Source organism: Otolemur garnettii, unplaced genomic scaffold (assembly GCF_000181295.1).
Source record: "Otolemur garnettii isolate 467f Iridium unplaced genomic scaffold, OtoGar3 scaffold00091, whole genome shotgun sequence".
In the NCBI taxonomy this organism is placed as follows: Eukaryota; Metazoa; Chordata; class Mammalia; order Primates; family Galagidae; genus Otolemur; species Otolemur garnettii.
The window spans coordinates 5466670-5480899 of record NW_003852486.1 but is presented as its reverse complement, the minus strand read 5'-3'; the positions used below and the strand labels follow the sequence as shown (position 1 = coordinate 5480899).

Genomic DNA, 14230 nt, shown 5'->3' with positions numbered 1-14230 from the left:
CAGCACTCTATTGAGGGTGACATAGTGAGACTCTGTCACAAAAAAAAAAAAGAAAAAAGAAAAAAAATTATGATATCCTCTTAGAATAACCCCATTTCCTTTTTTTTTTTTTTTGGCGGGACAGTGTCTTGCTCTGTTGCCCAGGACAAAAAGCTGTGGCCTCATCCTAGCTCACAGCAACCTCAAACTCCTGGGTTCAAGCAATCCTTTTGCCTCAGCCTCCCTAGTAGTTGGGACTACAGGAACCTGCCACAACACAACGCCCAGCTAATTTTTCTATTTTTAGTAGAGATGCAGTCTTGCTCTTGCTGGTCTTGAAGTCTTGAGCTCAAGCCATCCACCCACCTTGGCCTCCCAGAGTGTTAGATTACCGGCATGAGCCACTGGCCCGTGGCCCCTTCTTGCTTTTATAACCAGTAATGTTTTTGGTATAGACACCACTGAGTTGCCCAACTGACTGAGTAGTGCTCCACATCATTATTTATGCTGATGTATATATCCCACTGATGTTAATGATCAGAACTGGCTTTTGAAGTTATAAGAAAGCCAGAAATGCTTCAGGTACCCCTATAGAAACAGAAGTCTCCAAAAGCAATTTACTGTACCCAATCCAGTAAATTACTGTATTTTGCCACTTTTTTTTTTTTTTTTTTGAGACAGAATCTCACTCTGTCACCCTGGGTAGAGTGCAGTGACATCACAGCTCACAGAAACCTCAAACTCTTAGATTCAAGTGATCCTCCTGCCTCAGCCTCCCCAGAAGTTGGGACTACAGGTGCCCACCACAATGCCTGGCTGGTTTTTCTATTTTTAGTAGAGATGGGGTCTCACTCTTGCTTAGGCTGGTCTAGAACTCTAAGCTCAGGCAACCCACCCATCTCAGCCTCCCAGAGTGCTAGGATTATAGGTGTGAGCCACTGCGCCCTGTCTTGTACCCACATTTTTCACCCATACTTCCAGGAAAAAAAAAAAAAAACTTGTCCTAATTTTTTAAAACTTACACGTACTTTATTTACTGTAAGATTGCCAGCTTACTGTACATAAAATGCTTTATGTGGTTAATCTCAGCTTAGTTCACATTGATTTTTCTATGCTTAGATTGCTTAATTGCTGCTGTTGCTGTTGGTTTGTTTTGTTTCAGGATCAAGAAGGGTGCTTTCATATAATATCTTATTTTTAATTCCTTGTCTGGCAACTCTTTCTTAGATTCTCTGCTTTGCATAATTATACCTACAATGGAACCATCATCCTAAAGTCACCAAGATGAATCCTCCTACTTCAACATAGTTAACAAAAAATGTCCAAGGCCAGCCACGACAGATCCTAATGAACTATATAATATCAAAACCTGTGTGGCTTGGCGCCTATAGCTCAACCGGCTAAGGCGCCAGCCATGTACACCTAAGGTGGCGGGTTCGAATCCCCAGCCCGGACCCGCCAAACAACGACGGCTGCAACCAAAAAATAGCCGGGCGTTGTGGCGGGTGCCTGTGGTCCCAGCTACTTGGGAGGCTGAGGCAGGAGACTCGCTTGAGCTCAGGAGTTGGAGGTTGCTGTGAGCTGTAATGCCAGGGCACTCTACCCAGGGGGACAGCTTGAGGCTGTGTCTCAAAAAAAAAACAAAAAAAACAAAAAAAAAAACCTGTGCATAGGGAATGTTTTCAACATCTAAAATTCCTAGGAGCTTAAAGGCTTCCCCTTCCTGGGCTTGCCTGGTTCCAGAGCGGCAGCCATGAGGACCAGTCAGCCCTCCTGCCCCACCAGCCACCCTGTTTTAATTTTTTAATTCAAATCTTTACTTGTTTATATTTAGTTACTGTTTTTTGCATTAGAAAGGAATTTTAGCATTTATTTTTTAACATATTATGGCATAAGAAATTTAATGTAACAAATAATTACAAAACACAAGAGTATGTATGTAGATATGCAATTAATACTACCCATGTATAATATACATTCTTAATTTTCCCTCAAAAATTTGGGCAAAAAAGTGCATGTCATATATATTGGCAAAATAAAATATCTAGTAAGAAAGAAAAAAGTGGTTATTTATCAACTACCTGTATGTGCCAGACATTGAGTTAGTTCATACTATGATCACATAATAAAGATATGTGAGTATTATGTATAATGTTAAAACAATACTGATAGCAATGGCTAACAGGTCTGTGTGGAATATTTACCATGTTTCTCTATATAACCAGTAAATATACATTCAGTCTTATAACTACCCCACAAGGTAACCCTATACAACTTATGTTTTTATGTATTAAATCCTGACACTCTTGGAGAGTGTGGTGGCTTACACCTGTAATCCTAACACTATGGGAGGCCAAGGTGTGAGGATCACTTGGGTGAGCAACATACCAAAACCCCGTCTCTACAAAAAATAGAAGAATTAGCTGGCCATGGTGGTATATACCTGTAGTCACAGCTACTCGGGAGGCTGAGGCAAGAGGTTTGCTTGAGTCCAGGAGTTTGAGGTTGCAGTGAACTGTGATGATAACTACTGCTCTTTAGCCTGGACAACAGAATTAAGAAACTAACTAAAAAACAAAACCCGAAACAAAAAAACTTTTTTTTTTTTTTTTTTTGCGACAGAGCCTCAAGCTGTCCCCCTGTGTAGAGTGCTATATCATCACAGCTCACAGCAACCTCCCAACTCCTGGGCTTAAGCGATTCTCCTGCCTCTGCCTCCCAAGTAACTGGGACTATAGGCGCCTGCCACAACGCCCGGCTATTTTTTTGGTCGCAGCCATCATTGTTGTTTGGTGGGCCTGGGCTGGATTTGAACCCACCACCTCAGGTGTATGTGGCTGGTGCCTTAGACGCTTTAGCCACAGGCACCAAGCCAAAAAAAAAACTAACATTCTTAAACTGTTCTCCTATGCTAGACTGGTCTTGCATGCAGCATCTGAGTGACTTCTGGTCTACCTGTGGTCAGCAAGTAGGCTCGTCTACTGGCCCACACTTGGATTCCATCTACTTAGGACCCAGAGGGGGGACTTGTTTCTTCTTCCCAGGCCTCGACCTGTAAGTGGCTACAGTCAGTTCCAGCTTCCTACAAGAGCAATTCCTCCATTGCCAAGGCTTGTAGGAGGCAGAGGGGACAACTGCAGTCCTGTCCTAGGCAGGCTTGAAGGCAACCTCTGCCCCCAAGTTCTGCAGTGTCTCCTTGGGAAGCAGGCTGATTTTACCAACAGTCAATTTGCTGAAAACTAATTTACCAAACAACCAATATGTTGAATTTACTTTTTTCTCTTAGCATTCTCATTTTAATAGAATTTAGAGGAAATATGCTCTGCTGTCTTCAGGCTGCTATAGAGCTGGAGGTGGGGGACGGAGAGGAGTGAGACTGAGGCCTTTTATAGAACTTTCAGCAGACTGATTTTCTTGGAATTGACAGAGGCATGTCTAGGTGTTTATAGGCTCTTTTTCCTAAAGGGAATTAATAAGGCTGTACCATTTCTAATTCATTTTTTAAAGCATTTTTTTCAGTATTGACAAGTTCACAAAAATTTCCATCTATATGCTGAAAGGTGAGGTTGTGTGAATACAGGGTAGAGAAACCTGAAGTAGCAAAGAATTCTCTGTCAGAGCCTTCCAAAGGAGGCCCTGCTGGCTCAGCCCAGGGATGCACTTCAGATCTCCAGCCTCCAGAACTATGCGAGAACACACCTCTGCTGTTGTAGGCCCCGGTTCCTGGTAGTTTGTTAGGGCAGACAGCCACAGGAAATAGCTCGATTTTTTTTTTTTTTGCAGTTTTTGGCTGGGGCTGGGTTTGAACCCATCACCTCCGGTATATGGGGCCAGCACCCTACTCCTCTGAGCCACAGGTGCTGCCCATGGCTCAATTTCTTTCTTTCTTTTTTTTTTTTTTGGAGACAGCGCCTCAAGCTATCCCCCTGGGTAGAGCGCTGTGACATCACAGCTCACAGCAACCTCCAACTCCTAGGCTCAAGCGAGTCTCCTGCCTCAGCCTCCCAAGTAGCTGGGACCATAGGCACCCGCCACAACACGTGGTTAGTTTTGGTTGCAGCCATCATTGTTGTTTTGGCGGGCCCAGGCTGGATTCGAACCTACCACCTTAGGTGTATGTGGCTGGTGCCTTAGTCACTTGAGCCACAGGTGCCAAGCCGGCTCAATTTCTTGGTAAATTTTTTTTTTAGCATAATGGGCAGTGCACCATCCCTACCAGGCAGTGCAAATCAGACAGTGCAAATCAGTTCAGAACTGCTAGGGTACTAGCCAGCAGTCTGGGGAGCTCTGCATTTGGGTACAACAATTGGCTGAAACAGGCTTGGAAATAAAGGACACAGACACAACGTCCACGGTTTAGTTAAGCCAAACAAATAGTACAGGCTTCTGATTACTGTCTAGCAGCTTTAGAGCTTCTTGTTTTTATCAGATCTTATTTTTTCCCAGAAAGGTGCCATTGATTTTTTTTAAATGATGAAAATAAATCTTATGTATATAAAAGAAATAACTTTCCAAGGAAATGAAATAAAATATAGGCAACCTTTGTTTGTGATTGTGTTCTATATGGCTTCCATGAATATACTCTGGTCTTATTCCTACCTATTCCTCTTGATACTGCCTGAATGATCTCTGCAAGCTATTATAAAATCTGATCATGTCATGGAATTCAAGAAAATTACAAGAGACACAGAGATGGGATCTAGGAAGGGACAAAAGGGGCTATAGCAGTGGAGATAGGGCTCTGGTTCAGGGAAGGGTTTTGGGTTCATGAGTATTTGTTTCATCATTGTATTGCCATGACTTACATGAATGCATATCAAGTATTTACATTATACACAAAAAAAATCCCACTTCAATAGCTTCCCAAGTGCTTTTAAGATAAAGGCAACAATCTTCACATGGTGGCTCAGGGGTCTGGCCTGGCTCTGCCCTCCTCCTCCCTCCTCACACGATGCCCCAGCCTCTTTGCACATTCTTTCCCTTCTCTAAATTGCCAGGCTCCCTCCACCATATGCTGCTCCCTCTCTGGACTGTTTCCCCTAAATTATTACTCTCCCTTCAGATCCAGCTCTGTCAACACTACCATTACCATTGTTATCTTGTTTTCTTAATTCTAAGATACACTGCTTTTCTCATTCTAACATTTCTGATGCTGGAATATGAATTCCAATGTACATTTAATATAGTGTTTTCTAAGTCCACCCATGTAACACATTCTTATGCTCAATGGTCTTAGAATCAAATAAATATGGTGTTTAACACACAATTAAGTATATGTTAAATACGTTTTGCATATATGGAAAGTCTTACATATACTATAATATAAAACATACATAAACTATTAAAAAAGGGAAGGAAAATAAGCCAGGCACCATGGTTCACACCTGTGATCTTAAGCAACTCCAAGAGGCTGAGGCGGGAGGATTACTTGAGGCCAGGAATTCTAGACTAGACTTTACACAAAAAATAGAAAAATTAGCTGGGCATTATGGCATGTGCCTGTACTCTCAGCTACTTGGGAAGCTGAAGTAGGACTTCTTGAACCCAGGAGATCGAGGTTGCTGAGAGCTATGATGAGGCTACTGCACTCTGGCCTGGGCGACAGAATGAGACCCTGTCTCTCAAAGAAAAAGGGTGGGGGGAGAAAAAATAGATTATTTGAGGATGCGATCATAACCTTATATGCCACTCAAGGAATATAAAAGAAATACACAAAACACAATAGTTTCCTTGTGTAGGGAAAAATACTATATTCTTAACAGCAAATAAAACTTTTTAAAAAGAAAACATCTAAGAATAACACTAAGAAATATTAAGCGCTTACATGTGAAAAGTTACAAAACTTTGCCAAAGAATATATGTATTTTTTTGAGATAAGATCTGGCTTTGTTGCCCTGGTAGAGTGCAGTGGCTTCATCACAGCTCCCAGCAACCTTAAACTCCTGGGCTTAACATGATCTTCCTGCCTCAGGCTCCTGAATAGCTGGGACTGCAGGGGCATACTACCACACCCAACTGAGGAATGTATGTCTCAAATAGAAGGCTATGCCAATTCCACATGTGATGGCTGAATAGTTTATAAATCCTAATTAATGCCAAATTAAATAATGATATGCTGCAATTTCTATGAGGTGGGAGCAGTAAGGAGTAAGGTACCTAACAAAATCTAAAGTTCAAATGCAAGAACAAACAAGAGTTGCCAACATTTCTTTTTTTAAAGAAGACAGCTATGCTATGTAAATCAAGGCAGTACAGTATGAAACAAGGATGGAGCTACCAGCTAACAGAAAAGGACCACTCTTCTCCAAACAGACCCACAACGTGCAGAAATCTAAGGCACCTAAAAGTAAAGAGCCAACAGCAACAGCAAGGGGAAGAAGTGATATTCAGCAGAGGAAGTGGGGTCAGTGGCCGGCTCCTTGGGGAATAAAACCCCACAGTCTTGCTTTACATTTGTAAGCCAAAACAAAATACAAATGTATTAAAGGATTAAAAAACTTTATATAAAAACACTAAAAAACAGTGTGTGTAACTTGATCTGTTTCACAGCAACAGGAGACATCACGAAAGAGATGAGTAACTATTCACCACAAATAATTTTTTTTTGTTTTTTTTTTTTGAGACAGTCTCACTATGTAACCCTTGGTAGAGTGCTGTGGTATCACAGCTCACTGTAACCTCAAATTCTTGGCTGAAGCAATTCTCTTGCCTCAGTCTCCCAAATAGCTGGGACTACAGGCCCCCCCAACAATGCCTGGCTACTTTTTTTTTTTTTTTTTTTTTGTAGCTGTCATTGTTGTTTGTCAGGCCTGGGCAGGGTTTGAACCTGCCAGCTCCAGTGTATGTAGCTGGCGCCCTAGCCATTGAGCTATAAGGTGCCAAGTCAGATAAATTTTTATACTTAAAAAAGTGATATGTTTGAAAATGTTTACATTGAAGAGCTTTCAAAAATGTAACTCTATATACATAAACATGTGAAAAATACAGGAATTGAAGTCACAACACAGACGCCGGCGAGAGTTAGCAGGTGTAAATGTGCTCAAGGCGGACATGTACATTAGGTCAAATGCCATGCAGCACCATGGGGCCAACACTGTGGCTTCCTTTCACCCTTATACCACCTCATGAGAGAGGGGCACTAGCACTTATCCCCGCATCAAAGAGGAGGTGGCTGAGGCAGAATACAGTCAGTGCTGCCCAGGGTCACTGATCAGCTTGTGATCAGTGGGCAGGACTCAGGCACAGACAACATGGTTCCAGAGTGGGTCCTCTTTGTGTTGCCCCAATAAAACTGTGGCTGATAAACACGCAATTCACAAAAAAAGCAGCACAAGTTCCTGTCAAACATTTTGGAAAATATTTAACCACACTAAATAAAGACATGAAAATACAGTACAATTTACGATTTCATTCATGAAATTAGCAGTTAAAAAATGAGACTACTTAATGCTGGCTGGGGACTCCCCATGTTACCTTCATAATCTCATCTTAGATTCTGAGGATCCACCTTGGTCTCCTCCAAAATGTTCTCAAAATCTGATTAGGTCACTGCCATCTTCCTTCTTTACGCCTTCCTGTGGTTACCCATTACTTAGGGAGAGGCTTAAGCTTGTAACATCTCTGGTCTCCTTCTGTCCCCCACCTAGGCCCAGCCCACCCTCTCCAGACTTCACAAAAGCACCTTCTGTTCTGTTTGCCGACAGCTGTGTCACACTCCTAGAGCCTTGAAAAAGCCAAGTCACAGGATCATAAAACCAGGGGCTGTTTTCTCCTCTAGTACAGTTCTTAAGCCAGAGGGCATAAAAAGCTTGTAATACCCATAGCCCTACATGGCTTTCTTTATAACCTGATAACTAGTTGTAGTGATACATTTGGTCAGTCATCTGTCTTGCCTGAACAGTGGTCATCTCTGTACCTGTGGCCAGCACAGTACTTTGGCTGTAGAAGGTACATCACAAATATCTGCCAAGTGAACATACCTTAATGATCAACTGAACAAAAGAGGAGGTAGAAAAGGGAAAAAATGAGAGAAGAAGGAAAATCAAGCACTCTGCTGTACTGGTGTTAGATGAAACTGATAGGTTCGACTTTTTACAAAGCAACTGGACAGTGAATGTCAAAAGCCTCAAATAAGATCAAACTTCAGTGAATAATCAACAACCGCTTATTATTAATAATGTAGAGGCCAGGTGCGGTGGCTCACACCTGTAATTCCAGCACTCTGGGAGACCAAGCCAGGATGATCACTTGAGGCTAAGAGTTTTAGACCAGCCTGAGCAAGAGAAAGACCTTGTCTATACTAAAAATAGAAAAAACTAACTGGGCATAGTGGCACATGCCTGTAGTCCCAGCTACTCAGCAGACTGAGGCAGAAGGATCGCTTGAGCCCAGGAGTTAGAAGTTGCTGTGAGCTTATTTATAATGATGCCACTGCACCCTAGCCCTGGCAGCAGACCTTGTTCACACACAAAGTAATCACACTATCACATAATTATTAATCAATGTAAAAATAATACAACTCATAAAAATCAACCTTAGGAAGATAGTTTGAAATTTAGAACCCACACTTATGTTCACCATAGTATCATTTACAATAGCAAAAACCTGAAAACAGCTTTAGAGTTCAAAACTGGAGACATGGTCAAGTAGAGTCTGATACGGTCATAAATTATATAAAACAAAAAGGGACAGTTACTAAGAGTTAATGCCTAGGAGATATTAATTTCATAGTAAGTAGAAGAACATAAGCTGCAAATACCAAACAACTGCAGCTTTCAAACAGCACTTCAAAGTGGCAGACAATGCGGGCCGCTCTCTAGACCTCTGCTTTGCTCCCAGAGCGAGCCCTGGCTATCCACTTTCCTCTGAGAAGATCAGGTGCCCTCCGCAGACCCAGAGGGCGGATCTGGTTGGTCTGGTCTAAGCCAGTCTCGATGATCCCACTCTTCTTGCCAGTGACACATGTGATACAGGTGAGGCCAGAAGCCACAAAAAGAAATGTATTGGGGCTCTCTGTGACAAGGGTTCCTTACTGTAAGTGATTTATGAGGACGGCAGAGGAGAGGGCTGGGACACGGGAGTTACTCAATTACCCAACATGGGGAAATGCACCATCTGTGGGCCAACCCACACAACACTGCATGAGACACCAGGATGTTATACTAGTGATGATGCCTGAGAGGTGGCCTAACCTGTGATTTTATTCACTTAACAGTTTTTATAATTTTCAATTTTTTTAAAATCATGTATGCCCCTCAAAGTAAGAAAAGAAAGGTTAATGAGAGAAAAAGACGACTACTTACAGCATGAACCATATGAAGCCTACAGTCTAGTAATGGGAACAGCCATGTAAATAATTAAAATATGCAACAAAACTACAAGATACTTTTACAGCTATTGGAATGGCTAAAATAAAGACAATGCCCACGATGGCAAGACACAGAGTGACTAGAACCCTCATAGACCATTAGTGGGAGTGTAAAATGGCACATCCATTGGGAAAACCGTAGGTAAAGTAATTTATCAGCAATCACACTCCTGGGTACTTACCTAAGGAAAGTAAGAAAAAGTGGCCATAAAAAGACTTATGGGAGAATTCATAGAAACTAGGGCTGGGGAAGGAAGGCTGTTTAACGGGCACAGAGTTCTGCGTTGGCAAAGAAAAAGACCCACTGCAAATACATTGGGCAGGACTGTGCTGTGCACACCTAACAATGGTTTAATACGTGAATTTCATATTACCTATGTTTTAACACAATAACAACAGTAAGAAAAAAAAAAGGACAGAGCTTTATTCTTCAAAGCCCTAAACTGGAACACCCTAAGTGTCCATTACCTGATGAACCACCTGGTATGTGCTCACAGGACCGGCACTGACATGGCTGAGCCTCCCTGAAAGAGACCATATGCACATAGCACATGCACCCCACACATACCCACATGCACTCACATCCTATACACACAAAACAATACATACCACACGCACGCACATACCACAAACACATGCACACACCACACACCCAGATATGCAGATACACACACCCATGTACTACCCATACACACCACACACGCAGAAACTATACATACATACAAACCACATGCATGCACCACATGCACACACAGCACATACATACCACACACATGCACATACCAAGTAATTCTACTGTCATGAATATGAGAACAGGCTAAACTAACAGGTAATGACAGACACCAGTCGTTGGCTTTCCGGGTAGTGGTGACTAGAAAGGACAGGGAACCTTCTGAGGTGATGGAATGTTTTATTTCTTGCTTTGGGTGATAATTAAATGGGTATATGTTTTTGTGAAAATACACTGAAAGGCACACATAATTATATTCCAACTAAGAGTCTTAGGGAGACGATGAGGAAGGGAACTGGAAGAGCCTGAATCCATCATCCTGGCTACGTGCTGATAAGTGCTTTGCCAGACAAGAGTGTGTTCTTAAAGCAGATAGTCACGCATAAATATCTTTTCATGAAGCAATTTATGGAAATGCTAAGAACACTAAAATTATGAGTATTATACATATATTTGAATCTCTGTTTTATGGCACAAGCTTTGATATTCTGACAAATTAAAAGGAAAAGTTTATACAAGTACAATAGCAAACATCTTTAACATAATAGATATTTATCTAATTAAAACTGATTTTATTTAAAATATTACAAAATATTTTCATCAACTATCTTATTAAAATGTGAAATAAAACTGAGTATTAGCTTTTTAAAGTCACATGTAAAAATGTTTACCCCCAAAACTAGAATACACAATGAGGAAAAGACCTATTTATGCTTACAAGGAAGAAATCAAAAAGGACAGTATTTGTTTACAAAAGAATGAAAAATAGGTTTTGTGTGTTTAATGACAAAACCAAAATTAAATGCAAAAATTTTCATAGTAAATAGTTTTTTGTTTTTTTTCCAATGAGCACATACTCATGTTTTTAAAGCATTTGTATAATCAGAAAGGACTTAAACACAATAGACAAATTAAGTCAGAATTTTAAAAGTGTAAATAAAAACGGCTAAAAAATACACACAAAACAACTCAAACATAATCATAATACAAAATGTACATTTTCAATTCAGCCACCATTTTCCTTTTCAGTTAAAATCCCCAGTTCTAGAGAGAGGGGCATGGTGTGGAGAAGCAAAGCCAGTGCTCAGGCTCTGCTGTGGGAAGTGGGACTCATGTTTAGGAAACAAAGCAACACCCAGCATTAGAAAGAGCACTGCTTAAAGATGGGGGTGAGTGTGGGATTAAATAATAACCCTATCACCTCGACTCTCTACAATGACAATTTTTTGTTGCTAAAAAAGAAAGGGGTATTGCTCCCCCATCTTTTGACCCTATAGACAAGTCACAATACATGTATACAACTAACCAGATAACAGTGACAGGATGCCATACATTCTATTTACTAGCTGTGACTGTAAAACCCTGGGGAAAGGTGGGGGGGGGGGCAGAGGAGGGCACGTCGGGTAGCTCCACTTCTGGAGAGGGAGAGGAACTGCCTGCAGAGGAGAAAAGAAGTTTCAAAGTTCATAACCCTTGGTCCCAAAACTCCAGATCAAGAATGAGTTATTTACAGAAGGCTTAGAACAGTACCTGGTACATTGTTAAGTGCTCAAGCAAAATAAATGCTCTAAGAAAAAAGCCTCAAAATATGAAAAAGGCCTTAACATACAATGTATATGTATCAACATTTAGAAAGGTTTGATGGGAGTGAAACCTCACACAAGGTGGAATGTCCTTGAGTGTCACCTTGGACCTGATCTGTGCAGAGTTACCTGGGGAGGTAGGTCCTGTCTTCCTGGGATGACAGGACAGTGCTCAGGTTGTAGATGTTGATGTGAACACTGTGTGAGCATGCAGACTGGAACCTCACCAATATGACATCCAGCATCTCCTTCCTGCAGGCATGTTTTCATTCATTCATTCAATAGTCATTTACTGAGCACATACTATTTGCCACTCACTATTCTAGGCCCCAAGATATAGTTTTGTTTCACTTTGCTAACAACCAAAGCAAATTCTTTTTCTCACTGTTCTCATGAAGCTGACTTTCTAATGAGACAGGCAATAAATAAATAAACATACAACTCAGCTGTCTGTAAGTAGTATGAAAAAAAAACAATGCTAGCTAAGGTAAGAGGTAAGGAATACAAAGCAAAGATTATCACTGTCCTCAAGGGGCTCTCAGTCTAATGAAAAATTGACCAGTAAACAGAGCAATTATCAAGTGGAAGTAAGATCTACAAAAGTGCTGTACTCAGATGTTTACAGAGGCAGAGAGAAAGGGCGCCTAACATATTGAAAGGCAGAGTCAAGGGAGATTTCTGGGGAAGAAGCATGACCTGGATCCAAAAGGATCAGGAAGGGCAACCCAACAGCAGATGCAAAGGAGTGGGAAGGAGAGAGCAACTGGTGGATGGCACAAAAGAGTAACAATGTGTGATTGACAAAAACAAAAACAAAAACAAAAAAACAGCTGAATTCAGTCCAGTTGGAAAGTTCGGGAAAGGCTTCTCAAGTGAGGTATGAGGAACACCTGCCAGCACACATGTACATGCATACACACACATGCAGTACTCACCTAGGTTTCTGCTAGCCTAGTATTTCTGCACTTCTCCATCACGCATGGTTGCGAAGGAGCAGTTTACTTCTTTGTCCCAAGAGTAAGTATGGGATGCAGACCTGTCCAATCATGGTATCCCTGTGCCCATCCTTGTCCACAGCGATTAGTTTACAATGCCAGAAGAGAGCCACAGTTTATAGGCTCCGGACTCATTTTTCAGTATGTGTAAAGAAAGCAGTAGTAGAGAATAAGGCCAATAGGAAAGAGCAGACAAAGGCAGGGCTAAGGAGACCCTCATGACATTGCAGCCCCAGGGTCCAGCCACACCTGAAGCCTGCCTTTGGACTTTCTAGTCAAACAATGGAAGGGAGGTGGGAATAAAACCTTTATTTTGTTTAATTTAGTTTACATTGTGTTTTTGCCATTTACAACTAAATTAATATAGTTTTTTTTTTTTTTTTGAGACAAGAGTCTCAAGCTGTTGCCCTGGGTAAAGTACCATGGAGTTGCAGCTCACAGCAACCTCAGATTCTTGGGCTTAAGTGATTCTCTTGCCTCAGCTTCCCAAGTAGCTGGGACTAAAGGCGCCCATCACAACTCCCAGCTATTTTTTGTTGTTGTTGTCATTGTTGTTTAGCAGGCCTAGGCTGGGATCAAACCGGCCAGCCCCCGTGCATGTGGCTGGGGCCCTACACACTGAGCTACGGGTGCCACCTAATATACATCTGTTTAGGAAAAGAGTTTCACTGTGTGAGGCAAGGAGTGGTACAGAGGGAAAGGGAAGATAGATGTCAGAGAGTGTCTCCCATTAAGTCTGACAAAGATGGAAGTATCAAGGAGTGTACAGAAACAGCAACTGGAGTTCCTTGAGTGAAGGAACTGATGGGGTACGTATAAGTTACAGTCCATATGAATGGGTTATACAAAGCTATATGCTCCTAATAGTTCACTATTCAGTCCTAACTCATTGCTAAACAGAGAAGTGATACAGAATAGTTGATCAAAAACACCAAGAATATAATCTGTTTAAAACAAGTTTCCTATTCCTACTAGAAATACAACCAGTCACAGACCTTTCCCAAATATTTAATTTTGAGACACACAATATTTTGAACTCTTTCTTCCTGATGCCAAGCAATCATCTGGTGCTCTCCAGAAACTCGATCGGCTGTATCTATTATTAAGGTCCAAGTCTAACAGATGTTATAGCAAAACAAACTGCCATATCTCAAGAGAGCAGTATAGAAGCCCAAAAGCTCAGATTCTGTTGTTCACATATTTGAAAACTTTAATCAGTTGGTCACAGATAATAATAGCAATCTTAGTCTGAAACCAAGCTTTAGATCTTTAAATCCATGCAGCAGAAAGATGCTAACAGTATTACAGCATGTTATAGTATAAAAACAGGCCAGCTTAAGGAACCTTTTGTGTAACAAGCACTGAGCTTCTTTCTGGCAGAAAAAACAATGCCTTAAGATTTTTTTCTTCTCTCCACAAGCATTTCCCAAATACCTACTGTGTGCCCAGGATCCCAGCATTGTGTGCCCATGAGCCTTTCCTTTGGGTGAAAAGGCCAGATCTCGATTCACATCTGGACAAGGCTGGGTAAAATGTAAAATAAAAGATAAGGTATCACTGGACAATTTGAGATGTT

At 41.3% G+C, this 14230-nt stretch overlaps 1 protein-coding gene and 1 pseudogene across 1 annotated transcript in view; both read right to left on the bottom strand.

The window, feature by feature from the left end:
* The window catches only part of ADAR (adenosine deaminase, RNA specific), a 62728-nt gene that overhangs the window by 46530 nt on the left and 1968 nt on the right, over positions 1–14230 (bottom strand). The gene's annotated exons all lie outside the window — the stretch shown is intronic.
* Positions 1104–1734, bottom strand: LOC100941057 (annotated as a pseudogene).